General features: G+C 29.5%; 2 non-coding genes across 2 annotated transcripts; both read right to left on the bottom strand.

The window, feature by feature from the left end:
• Positions 1-5,288: 5,288 nt before the first annotated feature.
• Positions 5,289-5,370, bottom strand: LOC127742562 (small nucleolar RNA Z102/R77). The gene has a single exon (XR_008003903.1). It is a non-coding gene; the product is annotated as a small nucleolar RNA Z102/R77 (small nucleolar RNA).
• A 145-nt stretch (positions 5,371-5,515) lies between these two features.
• LOC127742563 (small nucleolar RNA Z102/R77) lies at positions 5,516-5,598 on the bottom strand. Its single transcript, XR_008003904.1, has one exon. It is a non-coding gene; the product is annotated as a small nucleolar RNA Z102/R77 (small nucleolar RNA).
• Positions 5,599-5,970: the final 372 nt, after the last annotated feature.

Genomic DNA, 5,970 nt, shown 5'->3' with positions numbered 1-5,970 from the left:
TGTATAAGATTGAGTACTTGTCAAGGGTAAGTCTTTTAATTTTTAGTAAATAAAATATGATTTATTTCATCCAAATTGTATGTTTATCTTAATAGCATAGTCTCACAATCCTCATTATTTTGTCAATAAGTAGATTTTTGTCCTCATCAACGATCTCAATGAGCAATGGTTCCTGATGATCGTAGACATGAAAAAAGAAAAGATCTTTCTGTTTGATTCTTGTAAAATACCAGACAGAAACTATGGTAGGCTATTATCAGTTGAAACCATGGTAAGTGGTCTAGTTTGATTTTTTTAAAAGTAAAATTAGTTTTTCAACTTTTATTCTCTATTAATTTTGAATGTTTTGTATATAACGAAAAAAATACCACATTGTTTGAAATTACGATTTGAATTTGTATTTTAAGATCATTGCTATATTCGGTTTGTAAGTGATTTAGTAGTTTGTTTAATTTGAAATTAAGGTTCATTTGTTAACATTAATATCGAATTGATCATTTTTAAATTTTTTATAATCTAACCATTTTAGACAGGTAATAAAAATTAACTCGTTACATTGCTTGCACTACGCAGTATCCAACCATATTTTATGTCACACAGGCTATATTCATTGAACGAATGTTAGAACCAAAATCTTTCTACAATTCTAGTGACATCACTGAACCTCGGATTTTTAAGTTTCGTATCGTGAAACCGTCTGACCTGCCACAACAAAGGAAAGGCTCGTAAGTAATATTATTTTTAATTAAATTTTTTACTGTCATGTCTATTGAGTTTGTTATGTACGAATCATGTGTTCGGTTAAACTGATAAGGTAGTACAATCACACATTTAACTAAACAGTAACGACTGCAACATCTAGGTTGTTCAATGTATGAAAGAGTGCGGGTGGACTGATAATTTTGGCATCACGGTAACCAACCTTATTCATTTTATAAATTTTTTATTATTATTAGGAAAAAATATAATATATATATATATATATATATTATTCTAATTGCTTTGTACTTTTAAAATTATTAGGTTGATGACAATGATAAGATGAGGCTAGCAACAGACTTGGTTAGCAAAGAATTCAATATGAAGAAGTCAGAAGTTATGGATAAGGCACATGCATATATGAAAGATATACTACAAAAACAGTCATGACTACAAAAGGATATATAATTTTTTATAATTTTTTTCTGTCGCATTTTATATTTGCTGAGACACGTTATATTTTGTTATGCATTTTTTTTGCTTCAGTGATTTTTTTATTATAGGATATTTTGTTCTCTAATCAAACCTACTGTTGAGTCATTTGAAGTTTATTTCTGTGCTTAATAAAAACTAATATCATTTAACTTTAATTTTTACCTTTCAAGATAAATCCAAAGATATAACTTTTATGCATTATATAATTTAAAAGATATTTATTATATGGCTATCTAATAATATTCTAAACTTAAAGTAACTATTGTTTCTGGATAGTATTCAAATGATGATCATAATAATAAGAAGATTCACATTCGATTATGAAAATCAATCTCATCTTGAAGATATGATATTGTTTTTTTCTAAAAATTTAAATCAAGCAATAAAGTATAGTTTAATTAATGTGTACATTGAAATAAATGTAAATTGTATATAGTAGTTGTCACACGTGGAATTGCAATGGCTTCCTTTTATCTCAATGTACTATATTACACTGCGACTTAAATATATAAATTATTAGTTAAGAAACCTACATTTATGTGCTGTTTTTTATTAATTTAGTTCGAAATAATAAATTTCGATATTGTTTTATAGGATTATTGACATCAAATTTTGATAATTTGGCAAAAAATTTTAAATGCTTTGTGTCTTAATTCTTCCAGAAAATCTTCAACAACTCATAAAAAGTTAACCGCATAGATGGTTGTAGATTATAGTGATAGATAAGGGTAAAAGTTGCGATGATAATAAATAGTGATAATTCATAATGATCGGGTGAAGAGAAGGTAGCAGGAGAAGAAAAAAATAAAAATGAAGGCTAAGGTAATTTAATAGTCAATAACAGGCATGTCTACAGAGAATAGTATATAGTAAAAGAAAGAATAGTATTTAATATGGTGAAGGGATATTAAAAAAATATAAATTAATGTTTTAAAAAAATAATAAAAATAAAGATAGTTTAAAAAATTAAATATAAAATTTAAAAAATATTTTTCACCAATTGAAATTATGTATGAATATAAAGAGTATTTTGAATATGAATTTTTATCTCTACTTCAAATTAAATACTATTGAAAATAGATAAGTAAAGTTAATAACGTTTATAAATATTTAATCGTTTGTAATGTTTATAAATATTTATTTGGATTTTGTTATACATAATAACAACATAATAATTTATTTAATATCTTATTTAATTTAAATTTATAAATTTTATACAATCTAAAAATTAAATAACTTATACATTTTTTATTTTTTATTTTTTGAATGTTTTTATTTTTAATATTTAAATTATTATATCTAATTTATAAGATTAAAATTAAAATTAGAACTATTAATATCTTAAAAAGTCACTAAATATGTTAAACCACTAATATAATATTTAAGCAGGTCAGTACACTACACTTGAATAGTGTCCCAACCAATTTAAAATCATCGTGCACTATAAAAAATGTTTTATTTTATCGCAATTATTCAATAGGAATTTTTATAAACCCCTGAAAAATTACTAAGAGAAGTCTTTTTTCCCTTTTCATTTTTTGGAATTCAATTTACACGATTTTCTATTTTTAATCTACAGGAGTTTTATAAACCCCATTAAAAAGTTTTTAATCTCGGATAAATAGCCGCTTCATTCATTTTTTCCCAAAATTTGGCGCAAAATGAAAACCTAAACCCGCCCAAACCAAAACCTTCTTCTCAATCCTTCCCTAAATCCATATTATGTTTACAAAATGTTTACACCACACAGCAGCTTCTTCTAATCCTTGTATCTTGATGGTTTGACTATTTAAAAAAATATATGAACAGATATTAAACTGAAGATGCTATTTTACCTGTTGTAAATGATGATTTTGTTGTAGTCCCAATCTTCAACCCATCTGCAAATAGCACACCGTTCTGTAGTCCACTTAGCATAAATCGGTTCATACTTCTCTGTCATAGAAAACAGTCTTCAGCAACATTATCACTTTCAGAAATTCTTCTAGGAAAATCATGATATTATGAATTTGTACAATAAAAAACTATGATTAATGTACCTTGCAAAAATGTAAGCAACTTCTGCTTCCTTTCTTTTAAGGAAGGTCTTTTGTGTTTGATAGAAACTACAACATTAGAAGGGTCAAGCTTCCTGAATTGCTCACATATTTGCATTACATATTTTTCTTATATTTTACCCATTTCTTTCATCTTTAAAATTACATACTCTGATTACTGCAATGAAAAGTTCAAACACTAGGAGAGTTTTATTATGGTTATATGAGAAGTGGCCAAGATAAGCAAACATAGCTTCAAATCTTGTTATGCAAAGTAATATTCCACCTGAAATATTTACCTGAAGTGTGATGGGTGGCCAATCAACATATTGTTAAGAATAATTTGTAAAAGATTGATGTGTGATGAAGAAATCTTTACTTGAAATGGCAGTGGTAAGAAGTCCATCACCAATAATCATGCATGTTCCAAGAAGAACCACAATTAGCAGAGTTGTAAAGGCCTTATACTTCTTTAGTAGCATCTTTACCAGAGAGAGTTCATCTTAGCAGGAGGCTCCTCCATCTCATACGTTGAAAACGCTTCATCCGAGTGTCGTCGATTTAGAAGAAGACTAGCCTTAGGATGCCTAAAAATCAACGAATATAGAGAAAATGTACCACCTGCTTAGCAACAAATGAAATAAAGAAAAACAGAAAAAATCAGCTCTAAGAAATAACAAAAACATATTTGAATAGTAGCACCAATGTGAGAGTCCAGAACACAAAAGAAAAGGTACCAAAAATCTCCTCATTGGTTTCTAAGTGCTCAATATCTTCTGCAAATGTGCTTGTGTAAACATACAAAGGAGAAATACTGCAATGAAAAATTTCAACACGAAATTTAAGAAACTCACATTGATGGCAACAGCACTAGGAGAGTTCTTAATGTCAATTGGCACATTGGGGAAGAATTGGACTTCGCCATCACCGCTTGCTTCGAATTGAAATAGGACCTCTTCCTGCCCAATTTTGGTGAAGTTGAATTTGCTCTCATTCAACTAGCGGCCTTCATTCAACTGGGCAATAAAATCATGCTCACCCATAATCACCTGCACCAGAATTACCCCCAAAAAACCACACATGAAGCCTAGTGTAGAGCTAGTAGTTTATCAAGATAACTAGAGAACATTAAATAAAGAGGGCAGAGAAATCAGACCTTAGTTTCACAGGCAGTATCATCATAGCAAAAAAGCCCTCTCTGCATCCGATCTTCCCACTACAACACTAAAGCATACAAACTTAAGCATAAAAATCTTGAACCAATAAAATTGTTCATGACATGTAAATCCAGCAAAAATAATAGCGAGTAAAGGCCATATGCAAAAGTATATCCACCTTGTTTGGGAATAAAACTTTTTAATAAATGATGCTAAAAAAATAGAACAAAGTAATTCTCATCACTAAGGCTACATCCAAAAGCTACTTAACGATTAGCCTTGGCGACTCTCTCTATCTCATCCTTTTTCTTGATAGCATAGCTAAAATGGAAATATTAACTTCAGCATTCATTAGTATGATGAAGAGTAAATGTAATAACGTAACTTTCTTGTCACTACACAGACAAAGAATTGCACCTATTATATTAATAGATTTAAATTATAGATACCTATTCGATGAACCTTTTACTGAATTAATAAGTTCATCAGCCAAGCATTTCGTAATTATCTTAATGTTCCTGAAAGCAGCTTCTCATGCACCCGTTGTTAGAAGATAGATAGCTTGATTGACACGGTGAAGAGGCGAGATATCAATAGCTTGCCTCTTAACAACTCCAGCAGACCCAATACGAGTTACATCTTTATGAGGACCATTGAATAAAAGATAGAATTCATATAAGTCAGCTTTAATAGTGTCAAAAAAATTCTCTTTGATGAAAATGCTGAAACACGAATTTAGTGAAATGTGAGCACTTTAATAAATTTAAGCAACAACACGTATTTAAAAGTTAAAAAAATTATTCCACAGAAGAATTTTACATAATCAATGATGACAAAGCAAAAAATTTTTCCAGAGAAAGGGAGAAAAACTACAATCCCATGAACTAGTTATAAGTTAGGAGAATGATCAGATAGAGCTAATACAAAATGCCATCATCCAGGCAATCAAACCAATAGGGAAACAATTAATCATCATTTCATTCTCCTGTAGTAAAGGTTTCATCAAGTTCAAATTTATTTTAAAATTACACATAGTACAGAAATAACAGCAGAATACACTAGTACAAAAGCAATAGAGTCAATCTCCCAAGTAATAACAAGGAAATCCAAAACCAAACTACATGTGGAGAATAATCAGATAGAGCTAATACAAGAAGCCATCATCCAGGCAATCAAACCAACAGGGAAAACAACTAAACATCATTTCATCCTTCCAATTCTATCAGACTAAAACATGAATATAACAAAGAAAGGTTAAAATAACAGTCCATAAAAAACGTATTAAGATAAAAACATTACATAAAAACTAATGCTTTTTTATTCTTCAATCAATTAACAAGATAATATTGTATATCATTAAAGTTTCAAATCAAACGATGCATAAAGGACAAGGAGAATGGTCAGATAAAGCTAATACAAAATAGCCATCATTTAAGCAATCAAACCAGAGTAAAACCCCATAATGGCCCCTCAGATTGAGGCCGTGCACCAATGTTACCCCTGACTTTTGAAATGCTCTAATTGCGCCCTTCAAATTGAGCTCCGTGCGAAATCCTGGTCCGTCCCCCTAATTCCGGCGTGAC

Source organism: Arachis duranensis, chromosome 1 (genome assembly GCF_000817695.3).
Source record: "Arachis duranensis cultivar V14167 chromosome 1, aradu.V14167.gnm2.J7QH, whole genome shotgun sequence".
Taxonomy (NCBI): domain Eukaryota; kingdom Viridiplantae; phylum Streptophyta; class Magnoliopsida; order Fabales; family Fabaceae; genus Arachis; species Arachis duranensis.
The sequence above is the reverse complement of the archived record's forward strand: the minus strand, read 5'-3'. Positions and strand labels throughout refer to the sequence as shown.